Source organism: Triturus cristatus, chromosome 9 (genome assembly GCF_964204655.1).
Source record: "Triturus cristatus chromosome 9, aTriCri1.1, whole genome shotgun sequence".
NCBI lineage: Eukaryota > Metazoa > Chordata > Amphibia > Caudata > Salamandridae > Triturus > Triturus cristatus.
In genome coordinates, this window is record NC_140592.1 from 566,401,281 (window position 1) to 566,428,808 (window position 27,528).

Here is a 27,528-nt window from a genome sequence, read left to right on the forward strand (position 1 = left end):
GGATTATCGTGTTATTGTGCTATGGTGCTTATTGTGCTATTTTGTCACCACCTGGGGGCCTCTGGTTGTCGGCTAATGGTTCATCGGCTTATTGGATCATCAGGCTGCTCGTCCGCATTCAAGACCACAGACTTCTTCAAAACGTTTCTCAGCCCTTGCATTAGTCACTAGCCACTAGTCCTGATTTAGCTGCAGTTGTGCCCATACTCATTCAAACTCAGCTTCTACCATCTGTTTTTCGACGACCACGCTCATTGGCTGTGGCAGACTGCAAGACCAGGTGGAGGGTAGGGGACATTGCAGCGGTGTGCTGCGTCATGATGCTTTGGAACTTATGGTTTTAATGGACTTGCCACGTTGTGCAGCACGATCATGTTCCCTTTAGGGCTTGACGTCTTAACATTGCTCCCTGCTCCTGGTGCTACAATTTTGCTTCCTCTCACTTACACTTTGGTTTTAATCCTGCTTTTCCCCCCCTTATGCTGTTACTGCTGCCTGGTGAGATTCTAGTCATCCCGAGATCCGTTGCAGGCTACGGACTGGTCAGGGGGCAAGCCGTCGCTTGGACGCTGCCATTGAGGTCACACTGCCAGGTGACACTTCCATTTTTTTTTTTTTTAATGTTTGTTCTATATTTGCTTCTCTGCCTTATTGACTATGGTGAAACGGAAGGAAATGAAGGTGTCAGTAAACCGAAAAAAAACAAGGAAAGTCATAAATCTGCCGGGGACAATTGTGCACTCGACACGATTGATGATCTTCTGGTTGAATGTGTACAGATTCTAACTCCAGATGGCACCGTACCTCCAACTCCAGCTTCTCCTATACTTCCATCTTCTGGTGCAGCAGGAATCCAACAGAGAACTCTGGGTTGTTTTTGAGACCAAGGGGGCCGGGACAGGAGCTGACCACTGTCACTCAGATAGTATTGTGCCCTTCCTCCCTATTAGATACTGCTGCTTACCCTGTGCCCTCTTCTCCCTATGCTACCTTAAATACCAATTTCAATGAGGTCGATTTTTCTTGCAGTAATCGTTTTGCTCCCTTGAGTGACTCACAAGCTGGACAGATAAATGTTATTACTGAGATCAATGAAGGTATTAATCATGAACTGCATTCTATTGATTTGCCAGTGTCCCCCTACTAATACTATTAAATAAGATTTTCTTATATCCCTCATTCAATACTTGGAGGAGGTGGGAGCCCTAAAATTGCAGGTTTTATCATTAACCACTATAGTCAATACACTACTAGCTCTCAGTGGACCTTAAGTAACCCCTACACTTCAACCGAGCTCTGTCTCTTCATCCTCTGGGCCCCCATGTCCTAAGCAAAATCCACCAACTAATTTGAGAAAACATAATCTGGAGCGATTCTTGCCCATTAATGATGCACAGACCTGCAGAGCAGCAGTGGGTTACTCGACTGCCAGTGGCACTAGTTTCATTGGCATCAAGCACCAGCTGCATAAATAAAATGTCTCCAACTCTGACCCGGCTTAAAGTTTTAAGAGGCCGCATGGGAACCATCCGGAGATCAATTTATCGCGAAGCAAGGGCAAACATTCCGCTCATGGCTAAATTACAATGATGAACATCCCCAAGCTAACCCCCTGCTCGACAGTGGAGACAGGAGAGAGCTTAAAAAACAAGGCAATCCATTGGATTTGTCATGTTTTGGGGTGAACTCTGCTATACAGGACGAAATTATTAGAGTTAAAAGATCAGGCTGTTCTAATCTGGCTTTGACTTCCTTGACTTAGTTTTAGTTTCTTCTGATATGGCTGAAAATATGGTTGGCCTAGCCCACAGAACTTTCCCACCAGGTAATTCCAACATACAGCTCAAGAATGCTAAACCTCGGGCCCCTGTTACTACAATGGCCCTGCTTCACCTCTCAGCCTTCTAGATTGACTTGGAGAAGCATTCCAGGGAGACATACAAGAAACCCATTTATTGCTACCCAATGCTTGTCCTTTTTACTTTGGTGGGGCTAGTACAGAGTCTGACCCACGTCCCAATGTACGCATCTCAAATACTCCTAGTGAATTCACTCCGTATCCAGCTAATGTTATCAAGACTGGGGTGGAATGTACTGTGTCACAGAAGAATTTTGTTCAAAAGGAAGGCCCCTCACTGATTTCTTGAAATTTGGCTGAAGTCAAACCAAATGTTGTCGAGCAAGAAAGGTACCCCTTTAGCAGAAATTATGATGTTTGTTTCTTCCAGACGACTTGGGCACTTTATACGATTTTTATTGAGGGGTTTGTTTCTTTCAGTGCAGAAGCGTTACTAACAAGGAATTCAGGGCAGGTGGTGGGGGGTTTATTTATGCTGGTAAAGACGAATATTATGTGCATTCACAAATTGTTGAATGTCCTGATTAATTGGGGTTAATGCATAAATTTCCAACGGCCCTTAAATTGGGGGTACTAGGTCTTTTTTCTTTAATTACAAAGGATGCATCACCGTAAAAACAGAGCAGTAAACTGTAATAGAAGGGGGGAGGAAAAGAGAAGAGAAAGGGGAGGAAGGCTAGGCTACTGACATTTACATAATCTGAATTCTTAAGAGCATTACAGGCATCAGTGGACATTTTCTCTTGAACTAGCATCTATAATAATCGTCACAAATATCATTCTGATATATGGAATGAATTGTGTGGATATCTTGATTAGTTCGAGGTTGTTCTATAGGACATAGACCCGGGCTAGGTCATCCTGTAGTATGTTGTAGATGAATCACTTGACATTTCTAGTTAAGTACATGTAGGATTTATTGTAGAAACAGCTGAGCGCACACCTCGCCAGCTGACCAGACCATCAACCGACAAGGGTAGAACACTCCTGTATTAGTTAGAACACACACATAGGTATTCTGTGAGGCTAAGGGGTAAGAACACAAAGGAAGGACTAATGACCACTGTCAGGCATGTTACACGAAGAACTAATTTACAACACATCTTCCTCCTTTACAGAAAAATGAAATAAATAAACAAATCACAAAAATGAAGCTTAATGTATGGGGAGAAAACAACAATAATAATTAAGACAGGCAGGAGGTCTAAGACTTCTTGAACTATTTTTAGTTCATGAAAGCAAACGAGAATTTAGGGGCAAAGAGTGTTAAAAGTGAAGTGTGAGGTGAGGCACATCACCCAAACAACTAACAGGTATCACCACCACCTACCCCCCTTAGACTGACAAATCAGGAAAAGACAGTCCACTTTCTCTGTCCACCATCTCTTTACACTCCGCCGCGGCTTACCGCTCATAGTTGAAAATATAAGAGTTCAACAAGTACCTCCCATGCTCAAAAAGTACTGGAAGAATGCTCCCTAATAAAAATTTTGAGCCAGTTCTCCTACAGTCCAAGATGAAGTTCTGGTCCATTTTCTTGGGTTATGAGCCTCTAGATCTGGTTCGGGCCTCCAAGTTACCTTTGAATTTAATTTCTTTGTTGACAAACTGTCTCAGTACTATGGGCTATAAGGCCCGGTTCTAGACACGAAACGTTTGCCCCAGTTGAGAGAACCCCCTTGTCACGATTTCCTATCGTGGTACTGGAACTCTTGTCGTCACGAACCTCGGTCGTGAACTCTCCCGGTCAAAGGGAACATTTTTTCCCTATCTCGGTGCTGATTCTGGGACGTCCATTGTCCCCCTCTAAATAGGTTGGAAGCATTGTTCTCTCATTTTTGTCCCCTTCCAGTCCTGGGACATTCTTTGTCCTCTCCCAGTCTCTGGTTCTGCCGGTCCTGGGACTACCATTGTCCTCTCCCGGTCCTGGTCCAAGGCTCACTTCCTCAGTCCTTAGTTTTCCCTGAAGTGGGGTTAGAGTTTCAATATTTTCCTAAGTAAATATTGAAATGGGAATTGCTCCTTTACAATTTTCTGAATTGCTGCTTTCCAATTTTCCCATTCGCATTTCACCTCTTGAAATTAACAGTCTTTCAATACTTTTGAAAGGTGGCATCTTTTCACATGACTTTAAGTCTAATTTTTTTTTTTTATATATCTGCCACACTTACTTTTGAGCTGCTCTCTGTCGATGCTGGAATTCAATGAATTACTCTCTCCAGAAGTTGATCGTGGCTGCTTAAAAACCTTTTCCGATATAATTTGCGATACAGAATCAATCAGGTACTCCTTTTTGCGCTTCTTCTGTGACTTACCAAATATATGTGCTATTGAACATCACCCTCAAAACAATTTACTGTTCCGGTTCTTAACTATGTTCAAAGCACCTTTTTTTTTTCTCCAGATTTTAGCACTCTCCCTAGGGCACAGTTCTGTGGGTCACTGACCAGGTTCAAGTTGCAGGACCTTAGACTCCGTCGTGGGTGCTCTGTACCAGTTCTGGTAATTCCCGCAGTTTCTCGGTTCTGGACTCTATGTACTTTCACTGATTCCAGAGTCTCTGGGCCTTTTGACCTGGTTCAAGACTCGTTGTACATTTACTGGTCCTAGGCACCTTTTTTTTGCAGATTTTAGCACTCTCCCTAAGACGCCCTTTGGATTTATGTTTAAAAACTGGACACACTGATGCAGGTCTCGCATTCTTTTGAGGGTGTCGTTGTGTTTCTTTACGCTTGTACTCTTGCATTGTTCAAAAGACTGAGAACGACTACATCCATACACCCTGTACAATTATCAGTTCAGTGAAGAGGATGTTCCAAGTTTCCAGTGCACAGATAATGATCCACTCTTTGTGGTCTTGCCTTATCCAGGGGAAGGAAGACCTCTCTGACTCCTTGCCCTCTCTGTCCTAGTACAAGTGACTTTCTGGAACTTTTGTCCCCTCCTGGTATTGACAAAATATTTGTTCTCTACTGGTTCTGGAAATCTGAGTCACAGTTCTGTGTCGTAGTTCTGGGTTCACTGTAGTGGTTCTGGGACCATTTGGGCTCACTGGGACAACCTTTGCTCACTCCTAATCCCTTTTCTGGGACGACCTTTGTCCCTTCCTGTTCCCTCATGGTTCGGGACTCACTGGGATGACCTTTGCCCACTCCTGATCCTGGTTCTGGGACGACCTTTGTCTCTTCCGATTCCAGGATGACCTTTGTCCTTTCTTAGTTTTTCGACGACATTTGTCCCTTCCGATTCGGGATGACCTTTGTCCCTTCCTGGTCCTGTGAGAAATCTTTGTCCTGGTTCTGGAAACCGAACTGTCACGATTCGCTGTAGTGGTTCTGGGACCTTAGTCCTGGTTCTTCTGGGAACCTCTGTCACGATTCTTTGTCGTGGTTCTGGAACCTTAGTCCTCTCCTAGGGCCTCTGATCTGCTTCTGGGTTCACTGTCTTGGTTCAGGTCCTCTGACCCGCTTCTGGGTTCACTGTCTCGGGTCAAGGCTCTCTGTTCCAGTTTTGGAGTCTCTGGACTCTCTGCCACGGTTCTGTACTGTCGCAGTTCTGAACTCTCTGTCCTGGTTCTGAGCTCTCTGTCGTGGTTCTAGTCCATAGTGGTCCTCTGTGCCAATACTGGGTTCTTTGACCCGGTTCTGGGAGTCGTTCTTAGCTGTTCTTGTTGGTGACGCACACATTTACGGCAGCAGGTGAATGAATATAATAAATTACATTCAAACTAGCAACATCTGACGGACTCTCCATATTGATAAGAATCTTCAACCTTTGACTAAATGTTATTTGTGTATTTTTTTTTTTTTTTTTAGTATTCCTCTCACTTTCACTCGTACTGCCTTCGTTTAGTTTTAGCTTTCAAATGCAGGGCCATATTGTACTTCATGAAACGGAACCACATAAAATACTTCAAGACCAATTTGTGCTTCCCTGTCTTGATTCTAGACGCTTTGTCCTTTCACTGGTCTCTGAGCCCAGGGCTAGTTCTGGTATATTTGTGCACATTGGTGAGTCTTACTTTGTATTCTGTTGTATTATTGTGACTATGCACAACGTGATTCTCAACTAGTAGACACCACAGATGCTTAATGTCTCTATGACTGTTCACCAGCGCACCACCATCCTTCTTTTAACAAAACACACGCCCATAACAACAATACAGCTTGCGCTTCGAATTCCTCAATGATTGTCCGATAACACGAATGTGACTGTGTGTGGCTCTGTCCCTTCATGGACAAGGTTTATCCACTCCTTGTTTCTGTTCTCTGACTCTAGTTGTGGGCTCTTTGACTGACTTTTTGACTAGCTCCTAGCTGTGAGACCTTCTTCTATTTCTTTTAGTCTCAGTCCTTGTTCCATTTCTTGACTTTCCTGGTTCCGGACTCTCTGTCCTTGTTCTGGTACCTTCTCATTTTTACCCCAAATGCTTTAGTTCTGTACTGGTTTGCAAAAGAGATCCATATTGTGACTATCCTATTCTTAATTTTATGAAAATGAGCCACAAATAAAATACTTCAAAAGTCCACAAGGTGGCAATGTAGTAAACAATTTCACGATGTAACTGTCTTCAAACACACTTACGAGTGAAGTGTAAATCACACCTAATCAAATGTGAATGCACCTTCACAAACTTGACAGAAGACGCATATCCTCTCGAGATAAGGCCCCTCAAGTGTTTCTGTATGATTCCAGACGCTTTGACTACTGAGTTATCTCTATGCTCTAAAGGCACTTGATGGCGCAGCGTGACAGAAACTGCAGATGCCTGAAAATTTCTGTGTCTGTCTACAAGCACACCGATATTTTTTTTTTTAACAAAACAATTAGGTACCACTTGCGCTTTAATGTTCCCAATAGTTCATACTATCGCGTGCGTGTGAACTTTTAATACTCTGCCAGTTGTCTCTCACCAATTCATACTTCTTCTCAGTATATAACATGGGAACAATTCGCGCTCCACTCACCGTTTGTTTTATAGGGAGCAGTATGTGTGTAACTGCTGAAACACACTAAGCAGGCAGTTTTGCATTTATCTCGTAACCTGCGTTACCATGGGGACTGAAGTACACTTTGGGAACAGAGTTGCAAAATGGCTTCTTGATATTTCCTCATGACGTATTACATTGCGCGACGACGCACAGCTGGGTACTGGTAACCAGGGCAACAGAGAAAAACGTTGGGCATTCACGACGTATGCGCTGTTTCTCCACAATCACCCACTGAGACTGTGCTATGGTCTCAGTATTTAACATGTCCTTAATTGGCTATTCCTCATCGCAGCAAAATACATGTGAGCCCGAACTTTTTTTGTCTAACAATTTGCGTCATATAAAATGGGATCGGATCGTGGTAGATCCAAAGACCATGTTAGCAATAAATGACGAGGTAACTGCCGCACTCAAAATATTGGGTAATGTAACAAAGGACCAAACCCCGTGCCAGATAGTGGTGGAAGTTCACAACAGGCTTTTTTCGGATCTAAAAAAACTTTTCTTTAAAACCATTCCCAAAAGTAATTGTAAACAAAAAATAAAAGAAGGATGGTATAACCTCGATTGTAGAAAGGCCCGGGCTAGACTTGGTAATGCACTAAAACAGAAAGACACACTACTTGTAAGATCTGCTAGATCACATTATGGGAAAACCTTGAAGGAGGCAAAAAAAACGTGGGATAATGAAAAATGGAGGGATCTCCTCGATGCTTGCAGGAGCAAGGACAGCAAGAATTTCTGGGATATATACAAGTGGGATAGGGGGCGGCACAGCAGAGCGACCCCAGAACAACGTGGCCCAGAATGCTTGGGTTGATTATTTCAAACCCCAGTATGCCGCACCCTGCGAAAATATCCCAAGCGAGACCCTTGCCCACGTGTATTATGATAGGGCGATATTTACATTGAAAGATGTTGATAGAGCGTTAGATAAAGTGGTTGGGGGTAAAGCACCTGGTATAGACGGAATCCTTGCGGATATGTTTACCAATGATAGAAGTCTCTGGTGTAATTACATTATGCTACTTGCTAACGCAATTGCCCTGGGAGCAGATATCCCCCCCTCGTGGAGGGGAGCAGAAATTGTACCAGTTTTTAAAAAAGGGGATAAAGCAATTGCAAGCAACTACAGACCAATTAGTCTAATAGACTCGATCCAAAAAATTATAGGTCGTATGTTTCTTAATGAAATCCAAACATGGATGGATGATCAGGATATCTTAAGTCCAATGCAGGCAGGGTACCGTTCCCGAACAAGCACAATTGACCAAGTTTTCCGTTTTGTTAACCTATATTGGAAGACAGTGGTCTTGGGAAACGGCGCCCTATATGCGGTGTTTGTGGACTTAAAAGCTGCTTTTGATTTGGTACCTCGTAGAAGGCTTTGGCAGGTATTGAGGGAAATGGGCATTGCACCTGAGCTCCTTACCGTGATAATCCGCTTACATGAGGGAAATGTTGCACAGGTGCGATGGGGGGGCGTGGAGGAGGTGACTGAGGACTTCCCGGTTGGCAGGGGTGTGCGGCAGGGGTGCGTTTTGGCGCCTACCCTGTTCTCACTTTTTGTCAACGGGGTGGCCGGTCGCCTCTCACTGACCCCCACCGACGCACCGGTTTTGGCAGGAGTGCGTATTCCTATCCTCATGTTTGCGGATGACACGCTAATTATCTCAAAGACACCGAGTGGCTTGCAAAAGGCTCTGGTGTGCTTTGAAGAATTCTGCTCAGAAAGGGGTTTGGAAATTAACACGGGGAAAACGAAGTTCATGTCCTTTAATGCCCATAAATCCTTCAAGGGAAAGATTTTTATGAACAAGCTACCTTTGGAGGAGGTTACATCATTTACATATTTAGGCATAACATTGCAGAAGGATATGCGCTGGGGATGCCAGTTGGATCGGGTTTTATTACAACATAAGCAAAAATCAGGTGCGCTTTTGTCTAGGTTCAAAACCTCGATTACCAAACCAATTTCACCAGTTTTGGAAATCTATGGGACGAAGATTCTGAGTTCATGCCTATATGGAGCTGAACTTTGGGGATTTGATAATTTGAACAGCCTGAAGGTATCAGAAAATGCGTTTTTACGTAAGGTTACAAACCTCCCTTCAAGCACACCAATGCGTCCCCTTTTATTGGATCTTGGCAAAAAACCAGTTGAACATCTGGCGAAGCTCCGTCCAATATTATACTGGCGGCGGCTTTGGTGCACAGATGAACTTGCCCATTATAGGAGCGGTTTTGTGGACATAATAGAATCTGATAGGTCCCAAAAAATAAAGTGGTTATACGGGATCAAACTTCTCCTGGGCAGTATAGGCCTGATCGGACTTTGGAATGATCCTGTTAATGCTGTCTTCCCACCCAAGGAAAATCTGAAAACAATATACTGGGAATGGGTCTATAAGTTGGAAATGTCCCAAGGGCTTTCCACTCATTTATCATGCCGTTTTTTCGATCTAAAAACCAACCCTCTGCTAGAGGAGTACTGGGATATCATTGAAAAAACTATAGATCGTAAATTATATTTCCAGTTAAGTGTGGGCACCTTACCTGTCGCAGAATTCACCTCCAGATGGGGGGGACAAGGCACTAAGAATGACAAGTGTTATAGATGTTTGGAAGAACGTGAGACCACAGGACATGTATTATTCTTCTGTCCAATGTATGCAGTACCCAGGGAAGTATGGATAAAACCAATCTGTAAATACCTGGGTATTAGAAGTTATGCATCAGCTCTCCGCATTTTGAGCACAAACCCTGCACCAGCGATCTGTATAGCTGTGGCCAAATTTTTAGGATGGGCCTGGGGCATAAGGTTAAAAACCATGAGGAATGCTGAAACTCTCCCTTCTTAAACCCATATGGTATTACCCAAACTCTATTTGATGTAATTACTATTATTTATGGGTGGAAAAGTCACGTGATATTAAAGTCTAACCATGTTAATTTTCATGTAATATAAGTCTCCATGGACCGGCTTCATATAGAATGTTTTAATTTCATGTTTTAAATTGTTAGCTTTATGGTTATTCAATTTAATTGTATTTTAACTTTTTAGGTAATTTATAAATCTTTTCATATTATGTAACAATTGTAAATGTGCTTTTATGACTTAAATGCCGAATAAAGCTTTATTGATTGACTGTGCTACGTCATCAAATAGAAAGTTGCCACAGGGAAGAGCGGATGGCTACAGAATCGCTCGAAATTTCCACGAAGCAGGTAGAATACTGGCAGAAAATAACGGATAGACACTCACCAGGAAAGAAGCAACTTTGCACACAAAAACTGACTGACTGGAAGTTGGTTTCATCGGTTTCTTTTCCTTTATGCTTTTATTTCTCGCGTTTTGTCATCAGCTGAGGTGACTGACGTGAAAGGTACTTCACTACGTTCTCCGGTTACACGCTCCTTCTATTTGAGTTACTGGCAGCATATGGGAAACACTTGCGACAGATTTCCTCTTATCTTCGTCTAGTGGCTCAGGTTACTGATTGCTTTTGCTCACATTATTGGCGGCTGATTCAATTTCTTCTTTTTGGTTTAGATTTTTCACGGCTGGTTTCTACTTGTTTGCTGGTGTTTCGCGGGTTTAAAGTTCCTTTTCTTGTAGTTTTAGCCGCAGTTGGATGGCACGCAGTCTTGGGTTCTTTGTGCGAGGTGTTGCTTGTGCTGCGCTGTGCTTCCTCCTTGGTCTGGTCAGCTAAATCGTCGCCAAATTGTTGTAGATGAATCACATGACATTTCTAGTTAAGTACATGTAGGATTTATTGTAGACACAGCTGAGCGCACACCACGCCAGCTGACCAGACCATCAACCGACAAGGGTAGAACACTCCAGTATTAGTTAGAACACACACATAGGTATTCTGTGAGGCTAAGGGGTAAGAACACAAAGGAAGGACTAATGACCACTGTCAGGCATGTTACACAAAGAACTAATTTACAACACAGTACACTCATGTTAACCCCTTCCCCATAGATAGATGTGGGAGTGTGGAAATATATTTGTGGCATGTGGTGGTCTAGGGGGATGCGGTAGCCTGTGAGCGCAAGTGAGCCAGAAGTGGTACCAAATATCTTTCGGGCGGTTTTGCAAGGGAATCAGGTCCCAATATTGAGCTAGTTGTTCCTGACAGTATATGGCATTCTTTAGCCATGAGGCAACCTTGGGGACACCCTTCCTCCCCCAGTGTTTAGTGAGTTGACATTTAGCTAGTTATAATAGCATAGCTGTTAGGCGGCGTGAAGATGCAGGCACATATTTTACGTATCCTAAAAGGCTGGTTAGTGGGGTAAAGGGGTTCTCGTATCCCATTATTTGTTGTATTGTGGAGTGTATCTCCTGCCAATAGTCAAATATCTTGGGGCATTCCCAGGCCAAGTGAAGGAATGTTGCCAGGGGTGTCGAGCATCTTTCACAGCGTAGCTCCTCATTTAGGCCCATGCAGCCCAGCTGCAGGGGGATGCGGTATAGTCTATGTAGGAATTTAAAGTGTATGAGGCGCAATCTGTAATTGGGAGACAGTGCCTGCAATTGCGTGCAGCAGTAAGACCATTGGCCCGTGGTGATGGGGGGGTCCGTATCTAGTTGCCACTGGGCTAGCGTATTGGGGGTGCATATTGGTGTCTTGTCCTGTGTCACCGTATATAGTCTAGTGACAAGCTTGCTGTGAGAGGTGTGCGTAATTAGGTGCTCCAGAGCATGTAGCGTTGGTGGAGGAGCTGGGAAAGTGGTGTGGTTTGCGCGACACGTGGCTCGTATTTAAGTGTAAAGAAGCATATCCATTATTGTGGGTTTCCGAGTGTCAGTCGACGTGGGTGCAGCTAGGAACTGGTAATTCGGGTACAGATCGGCATATGTGTAAAGGTGCCTATTTTGGCCCTAGTGTGCATTCCCTCATCAACCATCGCTGGTAAAGCAGGGCTGCACGTGATAGGGATAGAGGGGGCGTTTAAGCAGTTCATAGATGCTCTTCTTCTCAATCCGTCCCAAGCCCACCTCACACAGTCCACTGTGTCCGCAGGCGTCTGGGAGTGTCTGTAGGGTTGATAGAGAGCTGTGGATAGTGGTGTTGGTGAAGTTAAATCCGCCTCAACAGCGGTATGTGGCTCAAATTTAGCCGGGTACAGCCAGAAATATATATAGTTGGCTTGGGCGCACAACGCATACTGTGTCAGATCTGGAGCACTTAGGCCTCCTTGGTGGAAGGTTAGTGTGAAGACTTCCCATGCTATACTAGGTTGTTTGCCCTCCCAGGCAAGAGAAAGTAAGTTCGATCTTAGGTGTTTGAAAAAATGTTGTGTAAGCGTAATCGGAAGGTTGATAAAAAAGGTAGAGAAATGTGGGAAGCATGACCATCTTGGCAATGGCCAGTCGACCAGTGAGCGAGAGGGGGAGTTGGTACCAGATCTGGATCCTCTCCTCCAACCACGCAATGGTTCTGCCATAATTGTCCTGCCATAGCTCACCAGTGCTTCGGCTTAGCCATATGCCTAAATAACACACTGATTCCGTTGCCCATTGCAATTCGAATTCAGATGGGAACTGTTTCGTACTGTCAGTTAGGGGAAAGAGGATGGACTTAGTCCAGTTTATCATTATACCCGAAAGGCCTCCAAATTTGACGACCTTTCTGATGACACAGTCTAAATTTTCTTGAGGCTGTCTGACATATAGGGCTATGTCGTCCGTGTACATGGAGACTAGGATTACTTGTTCTCGGAATCAGATTCCCCGGTGAGCATGGTATTGGCGTGGGTTAGCTGCTAGTTTAGCTGCTAGAGGTTTCATGGCTATGCCGAAAAGTGGGGACAAGGGGCATCCTTGTCTCGTTCCCCGCGTAACTGGAAGTGGGTCGGATAGCAGGCCGTTTACACGTATTCTAGCTAAGGGGGCAGTTTAAAGGAGTTTATTGAGATTTCAAAAATGTGTACTAAGCCCTATGTGTTGGAGTAGCTGAAATAGGTATGGCCACTCTAGGGATTTGAACGCCTTGGTGACGTCGGGTAGGGTCGCCACTGCTGCTACAGGGGAGAATTCAGACTCCCAGCATGCCCTGTTCCGAAGGAGCTTGCACCTTCTGATGACGTCAATCATGTACACAGTTCTACGGTTACTTAGAGTCCCACGCCACAAACTCCAGCATTCGGCGGCGGACAGCGCGAGATACGGAGGTACTCCAATGGTGCCTGTACTTTGACGAAGCAAGTCGGTGGTGTGTGGAGATGTATGTGATTTTTTTTAGTCACAAAGGGGGTGAAGTGAGAGGTCTGTCACCCTGCAACAGTAACAATGATTTAACTGCACAAGGGGGGACGCGCCTGACTGCCACCTGATACCGGACATCACTGTGGGGACTCAAAGCCCCAGCCTGCCTTGCTGCTAGAGGGAGCGGCCACTGGGGGCTTGCGCACAAAAGGCGCCGATCTTTACCGTGGCGCGGGACGCGCCTGACTGCCACCGGATACCGGACATCGCTGTGGGGACTCAAAGCCCCAGCCTGCCTTGCTGCTAGAGGGAGCGGCCACTGCTCCTTCCACATGCAGGGATATAAATGTTTTTTTACCCCAGCTCTAAAATCTAGTTCAGGCAGAGCTATGGGAGGTTTGTACCTGTACGTGGATCTAAGGGTGCAAGGTAAATGGTCCAACATAGCAAGCCCATCCCGCAATGTACAGGTTGTAAGGTTTGAGGGTAAGGGACTTGGTTTGATTTTATATAATATCTATAACCTGGGAGAAGGCAGGGAGGAAAATTATATTCTGGGGGTATTAGACTCTAAATTAAGTAAGGAATACCCACATACAAATGGGGCAATGAACCCATTTAATATAATCATGGGGGATTTAAACATTCACTTATGCCCATTCCTGCTCCCAACAAATTCAGATTGGTCACATTGCCCCGCCAAAAAAGGCCCTCATTTCGCCCATACACCAGAAGGAAGGGACCTGAGCAAGATTTTGTTTAGCCATGATATGGAACACACGATAAATATGATGACCACGGAGAGTGATGGCACCCCCCCCCGACTTTTAAGGGGAAGAGGGTGTTCGTCAATTATTGATTACATTTTAGTCTCTAGGCCCCTCAAACACAGGATTGTAGCAGTCGGGATCGAGTGGAGCCCATTTAGTGATCATAACCCCCTAACAATGGAACTCCAGTATCAGGTTTTACCTAGGATACGTTCAGTGGGGGGCATTGTTGAGAGGGTGACAGATCAAGGAAGGCGACTCAAGTGGGCAAAAATAGAGAGTGCCACATTTCATAGAGCCCTGATGGAGCAAGGGAAGTAGCCCATTGAAGAATGCCTAGACCTTGAAACTGATGGGCCACAATTACTAAATGCATTTGGGCAGATAACCAGTCTGGTCGAAGGGCTTTTGACAACACGCACCCCAAAAAAAAGCCTTTAAACAACCTAGATGGTTTGATAGGGATTGTTCACGGGCCCTCAGGGAGTTAAAAAGCTGCCTTAAACAGAAGCCCCTGGATATAAATAGGGTAATTCAGTGCAGAGCAAAATACAAGGTCAAGATCAAAAGGAGAAAATTAGCACTACAGGGGGAAGTGTGGGCAGACTTAAGGGAGGCAGCGGAAAAAAGGAATATCACCAAATTCTGGAGCATAATTAACAAACCCTGCTTTTATGACAGCAGCGCCCCGGAGGTCGGTGCAAACATCCTACCGGAGCAGTGGGTCTCCCATTTTAAGAGCCTGTATAATCATGGCAAGGAGACTGCTGCTCCGGAGGGGGGTGGTGCCCCTCAGGAGCAGCTGGTCGAGTTCACCTTAGCAGAAATTACTGAGGGCATTGAGGGACTAACTAAAAACAAAGCACCCGGCCCAGACGGGTCCCCACCTGACCTGTTCGTCAGTAATGTGGAGTTGTGGGCCCCGATTATGACTAGGGTGATAAACGCAGCCATCATGTTTGGTCTGCCCCGATCTTGGTCAACTGCCATCATTGTCACTATTTTCAAGAAGGGTAACAGGGACAACCCCCAGTGCTATCGGCCCATTTCGCTGATTGATTAATTGAATGGACCGAGGAAAAAAACATCATATCGGACATTCAATACGGTTTCAGATCAGGGAGGTCAACTATTGATCAATGTTTGAACCTTTATATGCTAGTCGCCAAGTACATCAAAACAAGCAATGAAACCATCCATCTAGGGTTCATGGACTTGGCGGCTGCTTTTGATCATGTAAATAGGGACAAACTCTGGCTAATGATGAGCCAGCTTGGCATTGACCAGGGCCTGATCACCATACTTAGGGAATTACACAGGGACACCACAGCCAGGGTACGTTATAACACCGAGGGGGGCCTTACTGATCCCTTCGTGTGTACTAGTGGGGTGAGACAGGGCTGCATTCTTTTTTTTTTTTTTTTTTTTTTTTTAAAAACCTTTATTCGTGCATCTTAAAAGAACAAATACGGGCCTACAACCGTCAGGCCGGCCACGATACAGTAAAGCACTGATACCCACATTACAGCCCCCGTGCATCAACGGTCAGGATTAACAACAGGTTATGAGTCACATACTGGAGATATCTTTGAAACCCGGGGAAGGAGAGGTGAAGGTTAATTTTAAGTTTTTTGATAATTTTATCAGAGAAAAAAGTCAATGAAGGATAAGAGCAAAGTAGATTCGAGTCCGCAAGATAGCTTCACCACACGGGCGAGCAGCAACATCAGTAAGAACAACAATGGGAGTAAAATCTCAATCAGTGAGGCGGTGCAGAGATATATCAGGATAGTCACATGAGCAAGTACGCGCCCCTCCAGAGCCGCCCCCACTCGATCCACCCCACACCCGGACCCCGAATCGAAGAAAGTAGAGCACAGAGACATAAAAGAAGAAAGGCCCATAGAACTAATTGAGAACAGAGTATTACCCCCCCACCCTACACCAATGCGGAGGCTACGGCCTACCCCCCCCCCAGCATAGTGCCTGTCGCCCAATGAACCCGAAATATAGAGAAGAGAGAAAGTAGGAACAGAGTAAAGAAGGGAAGAAAGCAGAAAAGAAGGTGGGGAGGAGCCCACTGGACACCAGAGCGCCCCGAACCATCAGCCAGTTATGGCCCCCACACACTGGAAGCCCTCTACGCCAAAAAACGGCATGCAAAGATACCATGGCACCACAGTTTAAACAAGGGATACAAGTCGCAACGAGTGCGCGCAAAACATACATACAGTCCCAGTCCCAGGCCAGCCCGTCCATAAACCATAGCGATAGAAGTCAGTCTAGCCCTGGCCCGATCGCGGGCTTGGGATTAAACCAGCTCCTGCGTGAAGGCCCCGTGTCCCGAGCAGACAAAGACAAGATGGCCGCTTATGAGAGGATGGTGAAGTAGGATCACGAAATGGCCGCCGACCACCGATTGGGGTCCCTCGTTGCACCACATAAAATCCAAACCTGGCAAGTAAGGTACAGGAGTTCCAGAAAAAGGCAGCAGTGGGCCACCGCGGACGGTCCCTCGAAGCCGTTAGGTATCGCTCAGCAGGATAGCCTCGCGGACGCGGTGAGGCAGGGAACAATGAAGCAGGCAGCCATGACCAGGGGGACAAAGTATCCGCAGTTGAGGTGGAGAGCGGTGGACCCTGGGCGCCGGGAGCGCTAGATGAAGGCACCAGTGTAGCACAATCATACACCGCCGCTGCGTCCCCGCAAGAGGACAAGAGCACCGGGAGACCCACGCCCTGTGGATGACAAACAGTGCGCTCACGGCCCGCAGCCGACAGTATGGGGTCAAACCTCTCACTCAGCGCCTGCAGGCCAGCGCACATCTGTAGTTGAAAGTCCCGCAGGACAGCCAGAACGGAGCCGCATGTCAGCGGAAGCTGGGCCCCAACATCGGCAGCAATCCGGGACGGCACTGTGGAGCTGGTGTCCGGAAGAGGGAGGGCGAAGTGGGCAGCGGGCGAGACCGGAGTATCACCCCCCAGCCGCGAGCAGGCACTCAACGCCATGTTTTGCCGCTATACGGTGCGATGGCCAGGGGGGGGGGTCGTGGCAAGGGGTCAATTCCCCTCAGGTCTACGCCGCAACAGGAAAGGCCGACAGTCGCTAATCTTCTCGCCGGTCCCCCTCGCCGCTGGCTAGGCAATAGGCAAAGGGGGCAGCAGCCCCCCGCAGCTCGGTCCTCAGAGCGGGGCAGGAGACTCACCGCACCGGGGCCCACCCCACAGCCCCAGCCCGTCAGGCACAGGGTGCAGAAGGTGTCCGGCCGTCTCTCCCCGGGCTCATCCGGCAACGATCCATGGTGCGAGGCGAGATCGGGACCGCGGGGCTCAGGTTAGCGCTAGCTGGTCCGGTAACTGCGGAGCTTCCAGGAGGCCGGCAAAGGCCGTAAGGGCGCAGGGTTTCAGTGCCGAGGACAAAAACACCCAGAACTCGGGCATCCGGGCGGGTTGAGACTCCGGGAAAGCAGCAACGCGGTCAGCGCGTCTTCGCACACGGTGCACCTCGAGAATCGGCAAGGATGAGCATCAGGATAGTAGTCCGAGGCCACGGACCGACGGAGCCGGGCGCTCAAGCGTCTGCTCCGGTCGCCATCTTGGCTCCTCCTCCTTCAGGGCTGCATTCTTGCGCCCTTCTTATTCTCACTATGCATTAACAATTTAGAGCAGACCCTAATTAATCTAAATGTTGATTGCCCAAAAGTTGGTACACGCCATATCCCAGTTCTGATTTACGCAGGTGATGCGGTTCTGTTAGCCCGCACTCCGAAAAGCTTACAGATTATTTTTTTTAAAAAAAATTTTTTATTAGAAACCGTTAGCACACAATAAAATACAGACAAGGGCCTACAACCACCAGGGCCGGCCGCTATAGAGCCCGAGGGCCCGCAGTGTAACGCCACACATTCAAATGAACCAGAGGCAAAGCGCCCGGCAGTTCGTAAGCACATATAACAGGCCGTGGCCATAGGCCAGGAGCAATTGAAAACAACAGTTTCATTTTTTATTAAATATAAAACACACTCAAGGCAATGAGAGTCCGAAATAGCAGCGTGCTCTTCCCAGGACGGGGATAACATACAGTGTCCAAAGCAGTTCTTGTCCGGAAGCGGTAGAGGGGGGCAACGGGAAAACAAAGCGTGGAACACACCTCACACCCTACCGCAGAATGCGTGGCTAGGGGGTCAAAGCAATATCGACCTCTAATGGCAGAGGCGGGGTGCAGATACGTCCTCGATATAAATTCCATGGACCCCATACCCTAGTCCACTTCCCTGGCTTGCCTCTCGCCACATGCAACGTCTTTTCCCTAAACATACACCAGTCCATATTCTCCTTCCATACCTCGATCGTGGGCGGCCTCGGGGAGCCCCATAACTGTGCAATGTTACGCTTAGCCACCATGTACCCCAAGGTCACCCACTGCGTCTGTGCCGCAGTACAATCATTCGGTTCCCAAACATTCAACAAACACCTCCTAGCCTCTGGCAACAGGGCAACGACCTCCTCCATAACGGTGTGGACACCGTTCCAAAATCGCACAACCTCCGAACATTCCCACAAGATATGATGAAAGGTGCCCGGCAGGCCACATCCACGCTTACACAGTCCATCCATCGAATAACCCATACGCAGCAAACCGGGCCCGTGACATACACTCTATGAAGGATCTTCAGCTGTACAAACCGTAAGCGGGCCGGGATCGCCACCTCTTTCGGGGAGGCCACCGCCGATACCCAGTCCTAATCATCAAGTTCCAAGCCATCGCCCGTCCATGCCTCCCTCAGACGGAGCAGCAAGTCCGCACGATCATTAATAAGTTTCTTATAAATCAGGGAAATAGTGCTGTCGGGCACGTAGCCATCCAACACTCTATCCTCCAGTGGGGAATACTCGGGGATAGCAGCAGCGTCCGGAAAAACCGAACACAGCGCATGGTAGACTTGAGCATACCGGAAGTACTCTCTATCGTTTAATTTATATTCAATTTTGAGCATTTCAAACGTTTTGAAAGATCCCTTCGCCCACAGATCACCCACCTTACATATACCAATCATATCCCATTTCTCAAAGCCTTTCGATCTCCACAAACAGCCCAACCGCCCAGAGGCATACAACGGCGTCGCCCGAGTCAAGCGATCCCTCCACCCCATCGCACCATTCGCCGCGTGCCACACACGTACCGCCACCCGCGTGGGTCCCGTCAACCGCGTGTCCGGGGTCACCGAGTACAGCGCCCTATTATAGTCCCCACCCGGGAGCAGGAATTTATCCATCTCGAAGGCCGGGTTTAAGGCAGGACCATATATCCCGTGGTTCACCGCCACCAACTGAGACGCCCAATAGTATCGTTTAATATCGGGGAGGGCGACCCCCCCATCGTACCAAGGGAGCGTCAACTTGGCGAGAGCAATCCGCGGCCGCCCATCCCAAAACAGTTGGCGCTGAAGACCCTCCACCTCCCGGAAATAACGGGCCGGCACGACATCAAGAGTATTTTGCAAAGCGTACAAAAAGCGAGGCAGCGACATCATTTTAAACAATGCCGCCCGTCCGAGCGGCGAAAGCGGAAGTTGTCGCCATCTCGCGACGTCGGCCTTCAATCGCTGGAGGGGAGGGAGAAGGTTTCGTTCATAGCGGACACTCTCCAACCGTTTAAATGTCCAGCTACAGTTGTTAGACACCTAACCCATCCTAATGTATTTAAATGATTGACGCACCTTGCTATCATTCATCCAAAAATATAGCTTTATATTCAAATTAAAATGGTTGTAGCCTTCTAAACCGACACATATTGGGTGGTTTATATGCAAAATGAAATAGTTACTTTAAGTATATTTGAGCATGAGTAGCTTTGGGTTCTAGTGGGCTGCTGGATGGGGGGGGGGCCATGATGCACAAGCTTGTTTTGTTCAATCACAATGGCTCCTCTCGAGCTCAGCTCTTTGAGCCGTAGTAGAGACTCCACTGTCTAGTGGTGGCTGGAACAATATTAGTAATGGTGTAACCCCACTATTTCCAAGCTTCTACTACACAAGCCATTAGCTAAGCTAAGGGCCTGAGGCCAGAACTCAGGCAATCAGCTTTGCTAATGAATTGTTTACCCATTGTGAAATGCATGCATACAGAGTGGCTGATCTTATAGCCTTCCTTGTGCAAACAGTCTGTATGTAAAAAAACAGCAAAGAACTTTCACTGAGGAGCGGTGCAAGCACCAGCCCTCAATCAGGCAACGACCTTCCCTGAAGTAATGCAGTATTTCACTGGGGCTCCATCAAAACCTCTAAATATGTACCTACTGACTTCCCAGGAGAAAGTCAACCTCCCTCTCTCACTTGGTCAAGTCGAAGAGGATATTTACGCTCTATCACTTTCGAAGTTCACCAGTGATCATTGCCAATAACCCTAGAACCTAGGCTTAAAGGGACTGACTGTCATCATTTCGATGAGTTTTTAAGTACTTAAACAGTCATTTAATTTTATTTTCTTGAAAATGATTTATAAAGTGGAATGACAAGCACATTTTTAGAATAGGAAAGGACAAGGTTTGGGTGTTAGAGAGGTCCAGACTGGCAACTGGAATTATTCTAATGTTATGTGGATACCCTGATGAAGAGCTAGTAAGCTTCTGTGAACTGCCACTTGTTGTTTGCAACACATTGTCATCCACAAAGATTTACAAATGCAGAAATATTTCTAATTGTCAGCCTTTAGAATGTGTTAAAAACAAAAAAAATCAGGATATCTATATATTTTAATAAATAATCTGTATTTTGTATAGCCTCACTACAGAAGCGTTTTAAAAATCTATATTTTTGTGCAATAAAAAATAATGAATATTAATATTTTTATGTTGGATCCACTACGCAAATGATGAGTTAATATGATTATAGTTTATGCAAGTTTAATATGGAGTATAGAAGTGTGTTTATTAACATAAATTAGTTTAGTCACATTTATGTGAAATCTCCTTCTTGGATAAAATAGATGCTGATTCTGTGCCTTACCTCAGACGCCGTGCTCGTGCTCACCCACACACTCGTCACACAAGTCTCACATCGGGATAGCCGTGGAGCCTCAAGTGAGCAGGAAGGATGGCAGCCGAGCCGAGATTCTGCAGGTCACATTTCTGGAGGGGGGGGGGGGGGCGGGGAATTGCTTTGTCATCGATGCCAGCATTTTCTGCCATGCCCGGCACTCCGCTAGTGGAGGCGGAAGGACGTGGGTGGAGAGTGCACTGGATTACGGGCATTGCATTTCTGCATCTCTGCTGGACAAGGCCAAGAGGCGACATCCATGGCCGACAGGTCCTTCTTGTGGCCTGTACTTGAGGGCTAATATGCTAATCGATTAGCAACCTATATCCATGTGGTCACCATCCCAAGGACCAGTAATCTGCAACTATTGGATTATCGTGTTATTGTGCTATGGTGCTTATTGTGCTATTTTGTCACCACCTGGGGGGCCTCTGGTTGTCGGCTAATGGTTCATCGGCTTATTGGATCATCAGGCTGCTCGTCCGCATTCAAGACCACAGACTTCTTCAAAACGCCCTTGCATTAGTCACTAGCCACTAGTCCTGATTTAGCTGCAGTTGTGCCCATACTCATTCAAACTCAGCTTCTACCAACTGTTTTTCTACGACCACGCTCATTGGCTGTGGCAGACTGCAAGACCAGGTGGAGGGTAGGGGACATTGCAGCGGTGTGCTGCGTCATGATGCTTTGGAACTTATGGTTTTAATGGACTTGCCACGTTGTGCAGCACGATCATGTTCCCTTTAGGGCTTGACGTCTTCACATTGCTCCCTGCTCCTGGTGCTACAATTTTGCTTCCTCTCACTTACACTTTGGTTTTAATCCTGCTTTTCCCCCCCTTAAGCTGTTACTGCTGCCTGGTGAGATTCTAGTCATCCCGAGATCCGTTGCAGGCTACGGACTGGTCAGGGGGCAAGCCGTCGCTTGGACGCTGCCATTGAGGTCACACTGCCAGGTGACACTTCCATTTTTTTTTTTTTTAATGTTTGTTCTATATTTGCTTCTCTGCCTTATTGACTATGGTGAAACGGAAGGAAATGAAGGTGTCAGTAAACCGAAAAAAAACAAGGAAAGTCATAAATCTGCCGGGGACAATTGTGCACTCGACACGATTGATGATCTTCTGGTTGAATGTGTACAGATTCTAACTCCAGATGGCACCGTACCTCCAACTCCAGCTTCTCCTATACTTCCATCTTCTGGTGCAGCAGGAATCCAACAGAGAACTCTGGGTTGTTTTTGAGACCAAGGGGGCCGGGACAGGAGCTGACCACTGTCACTCAGATAGTATTGTGCCCTTCCTCCCTATTAGATACTGCTGCTTACCCTGTGCCCTCTTCTCCCTATGCTACCTTAAATACCAATTTCAATGAGGTCGATTTTTCTTGCAGTAATCGTTTTGCTCCCTTGAGTGACTCACAAGCTGGACAGATAAATGTTATTACTGAGATCAATGAAGGTATTAATCATGAACTGCATTCTATTGATTTGCCAGTGTCCCCCTACTAATACTATTAAATAAGATTTTCTTATATCCCTCATTCAATACTTGGAGGAGGTGGGAGCCCTAAAATTGCAGGTTTTATCATTAACCACTATAGTCAATACACTACTAGCTCTCAGTGGACCTTAAGTAACCCCTACACTTCAACCGAGCTCTGTCTCTTCATCCTCTGGGCCCCCATGTCCTAAGCAAAATCCACCAACTAATTTGAGAAAACATAATCTGGAGCGATTCTTGCCCATTAATGATGCACAGACCTGCAGAGCAGCAGTGGGTTACTCGACTGCCAGTGGCACTAGTTTCATTGGCATCAAGCACCAGCTGCATAAATAAAATGTCTCCAACTCTGACCCGGCTTAAAGTTTTAAGAGGCCGCATGGGAACCATCCGGAGATCAATTTATCGCGAAGCAAGGGCAAACATTCCGCTCATGGCTAAATTACAATGATGAACATCCCCAAGCTAACCCCCTGCTCGACAGTGGAGACAGGAGAGAGCTTAAAAAACAAGGCAATCCATTGGATTTGTCATGTTTTGGGGTGAGCTCTGCTATACAGGACGAAATTATTAGAGTTAAAAGATCAGGCTGTTCTAATCTGGCTTTGACTTCCTTGACTTAGTTTTAGTTTCTTCTGATATGGCTGAAAATATGGTTGGCCTAGCCCACAGAACTTTCCCACCAGGTAATTCCAACATACAGCTCAAGAATGCTAAACCTCGGGCCCCTGTTACTACAATGGCCCTGCTTCACCTCTCAGCCTTCTAGATTGACTTGGAGAAGCATTCCAGGGAGACATACAAGAAACCCATTTATTGCTACCCAATGCTTGTCCTTTTTACTTTGGTGGGGCTAGTACAGAGTCTGACCCACGTCCCAATGTACGCATCTCAAATACTCCTAGTGAATTCACTCCGTATCCAGCTAATGTTATCAAGACTGGGGTGGAATGTACTGTGTCACAGAAGAATTTTGTTCAAAAGGAAGGCCCCTCAGTGATTTCTTGAAATTTGGCTGAAGTCAAACCAAATGTTGTCGAGCAAGAAAGGTACCCCTTTAGCAGAAATTATGATGTTTGTTTCTTCCAGACGACTTGGGCACTTTATACGATTTTTATTGAGGGGTTTGTTTCTTTCAGTGCAGAAGCGTTACTAACAAGGAATTCAGGGCAGGTGGTGGGGGGTTTATTTATGCTGGTAAAGACGAATATTATGTGCATTCACAAATTGTTGAATGTCCTGATTAATTGGGGTTAATGCATAAATTTCCAACGGCCCTTAAATTGGGGGTACTAGGTCTTTTTTCTTTAATTACAAAGGATGCATCACCGTAAAAACAGAGCAGTAAACTGTAATAGAAGGGGGGAGGAAAAGAGAAGGGAAAGGGGAGGAAGGCTAGGCTACTGACATTTACATAATCTGAATTCTTAAGAGCATTACAGGCATCAGTGGACATTTTCTCTTGAACTAGCATTAACAAATAATCGTCACAAATATCATTCTGATATATGGAATGAATTGTGTGGATATCTTGATTAGTTCGAGGTTGTTCTATAGGACATAGACCCGGGCTAGGTCATCCTGCAGTATGTTGTAGATGAATCACTTGACATTTCTAGTTAAGTACATGTAGGATTTATTGTAGAAACAGCTGAGCGCACACCTCGCCAGCTGACCAGACCATCAACCGACAAGGGTAGAACACTCCTGTATTAGTTAGAACACACACATAGGTATTCTGTGAGGCTAAGGGGTAAGAACACAAAGGAAGGACTAATGACCACTGTCAGGCATGTTACACGAAGAACTAATTTACAACACATCTTCCTCCTTTACAGAAAAATGAAATAAATAAACAAATCACAAAAATGAACCTTAATGTATGGGGAGAAAACAACAATAATAATTAAGACAGGCAGGAGGTCTAAGACTTCTTGAACTATTTTTAGTTCATGAAAGCAAACGAGAATTTAGGGGCAAAGAGTGTTAAAAGTGAAGTGTGAGGTGAGGCACATCACCCAAACAACTAATAGGTATCACCACCACCTACCCCCCTTAGACTGACAAATCAGGAAAAGACAGTCCACTTTCTCTGTCCACCATCTCTTTACACTCCGCCGCGGCTTACCGCTCATAGTTGAAAATATAAGAGTTCAACAAGTACCTCCCATGCTCAAAAAGTACTGGAAGAATGCTCCCTAATAAAAATTTTGAGCCAGTTCTCCTACAGTCCAAGATGAAGTTCTGGTCCATTTTCTTGGGTTATGAGCCTCTAGATCTGCTTCGGGCCTCCAAGTTACCTTTGAATTTAATTTCTTTGTTGACAAACTGTCTCAGTACTATGGGCTATAAGGCCCGGTTCTAGACACGGAACGTTTGCCCCAGTTGAGAGAACCCCCTTGTCACGATTTCCTATCGTGGTACTGGAACTCTTGTCGTCACGAACCTCGGTCGTGAACTCTCCCGGTCAAAGGGAACATTTTTTCCCTATCTCGGTGCTGATTCTGGGACGTCCGTTGTCCCCCTCTAAATAGGTTGGAAGCATTGTTCTCTCATTTTTGTCCCCTTCCAGTCCAGGGACATTCTTTGTCCTCTCCCAGTCTCTGGTTCTGCCGGTCCTGGGACTACCATTGTCCTCTCCCGGTCCTGGTCCAAGGCTCACTTCCTCAGTCCTTAGTTTTCCCTGAAGTGGGGTTAGAGTTTCAATATTTTCCTAAGTAAATATTGAAATGGGAATTGCTCCTTTACAATTTTCTGAATTGCTGCTTTCCAATTTTCCCATTCGCATTTCACCTCTTGAAATTAACAGTCTTTCAATACTTTTGAAAGGTGGCATCTTTTCACATGACTTTAAGTCTAATTTTTTTTTTTTATATATCTGCCACACTTGCTTTTGAGCTGCTCTCTGTCGATGCTGGAATTCAATGAATTACTCTCTCCAGAAGTTGATCGTGGCTGCTTAAAAACCTTTTCCGATATAATTTGCGATACAGAATCAATCAGGTACTCCTTTTTGCGCTTCTTCTGTGACTTACCAAATATATGTGCTATTGAACATCACCCTCAAAACAATTTACTGTTCCGGTTCTTAACGATGTTCAAAGCACCTTTTTTTTTTCTCCAGATTTTAGCACTCTCCCTAGGGCACAGTTCTGTGGGTCACTGACCAGGTTCAAGTTGCAGGACCTTAGACTCCGTCGTGGGTGCTCTGTACCAGTTCTGGTAATTCCCGCAGTTTCTCGGTTCTGGACTCTATGTGCTTTCACTGATTCCAGAGTCTCTGGGCCTTTTGACCTGGTTCAAGACTCGTTGTACATTTACTGGTCCTAGGCACCTTTTTTTTGCAGATTTTAGCACTCTCCCTAAGACGCCCTTTGGATTTATGTTTAAAAACTGGACACACTGATGCAGGTCTCGCATTCTTTTGAGGGTGTCGTTGTGTTTCTTTACGCTTGTACTCTTGCATTGTTCAAAAGACTGAGAACGACTACATCCATACACCCTGTACAATTATCAGTTCAGTGAAGAGGATGTTCCAAGTTTCCAGTGCACAGATAATGATCCACTCTTTGTGGTCTTGCCTTATCCAGGGGAAGGAAGACCTCTCTGACCTCCTTGCCCTCTCTGTCCTAGTACAAGTGACTTTCTGGAACTTTTGTCCCCTCCTGGTATTGACAAAATATTTGTTCTCTACTGGTTCTGGAAATCTGAGTCACAGTTCTGTGTCGTAGTTCTGGGTTCACTGTAGTGGTTCTGGGACCATTTGGGCTCACTGGGACAACCTTTGCTCACTCCTAATCCCTTTTCTGGGACGACCTTTGTCCCTTCCTGTTCCCTCATGGTTCGGGACTCACTGGGATGACCTTTGCCCACTCCTGATCCTGGTTCTGGGACGACCTTTGTCCCTTCCGATTCCAGGATGACCTTTGTCCTCTCTTAGTTTTTCGACGACATTTGTCCCTTCCGATTCGGGATGACCTTTGTCCCTTCCTGGTCCTGTGAGAAATCTTTGTCCTGGTTCTGGAAACCGAACTGTCACGATTCGCTGTAGTGGTTCTGGGACCTTAGTCCTGGTTCTTCTGGGAACCTCTGTCACGATTCTTTGTCGTGGTTCTGGAACCTTAGTCCTCTCCTAGGGCCTCTGATCTGCTTCTGGGTTCACTGTCTTGGTTCAGGTCCTCTGACCCGCTTCTGGGTTCACTGTCTCGGGTCAAGGCTCTCTGTTCCAGTTTTGGAGTCTCTGGACTCTCTGCCACGGTTCTGTACTGTCGCAGTTCTGAACTCTCTGTCCTGGTTCTGAGCTCTCTGTCGTGGTTCTAGTCCATAGTGGTCCTCTGTGCCAATACTGGGTTCTTTGACCCGGTTCTGGGAGTCGTTCTTAGCTGTTCTTGTTGGTGACGCACACATTTACGGCAGCAGGTGAATGAATATAATAAATTACATTCAAACTAGCAACATCTGACGGACTCTCCATATTGATAAGAATCTTCAACCTTTGACTAAATGTTATTTGTGTATTTTTTTTTTTTTTTTTAGTATTCCTCTCACTTTCACTCGTACTGCCTTCGTTTAGTTTTAGCTTTCAAATGCAGGGCCATATTGTACTTCATGAAACAGAACCACATAAAATACTTCAAGACCAATTTGTGCTTCCCTGTCTTGATTCTAGACGCTTTGTCCTTTCACTGGTCTCTGAGCCCAGGGCTAGTTCTGGTATATTTGTGCACATTGGTGAGTCTTACTTTGTATTCTGTTGTATTATTGTGACTATGCACAACGTGATTCTCAACTAGTAGACACCACAGATGCTTAATGTCTCTATGACTGTTCACCAGCGCACCACCATCCTTCTTTTAACAAAACACACGCCCATAACAACAATACAGCTTGCGCTTCGAATTCCTCAATCATTGTCCGATAACACGAATGTGACTGTGTGTGGCTCTGTCCCTTCATGGACAAGGTTTATCCACTCCTTGTTTCTGTTCTCTGACTCTAGTTGTGGGCTCTTTGACTGACTTTTTGACTAGCTCCTAGCTGTGAGACCTTCTTCTATTTCTTTTAGTCTCAGTCCTTGTTCCATTTCTTGACTTTCCTGGTTCCGGACTCTCTGTCCTTGTTCTGGTACCTTCTCATTTTTACCCCAAATGCTTTA

At 46.0% G+C, this 27,528-nt stretch overlaps 1 protein-coding gene across 5 annotated transcripts in view; it reads right to left on the minus strand.

Annotated features, from left to right (window-relative positions):
- The window catches only part of KLC3 (kinesin light chain 3), a 1,068,754-nt gene that overhangs the window by 169,999 nt on the left and 871,227 nt on the right, over nucleotides 1–27,528 (minus strand). The gene's annotated exons all lie outside the window — the stretch shown is intronic.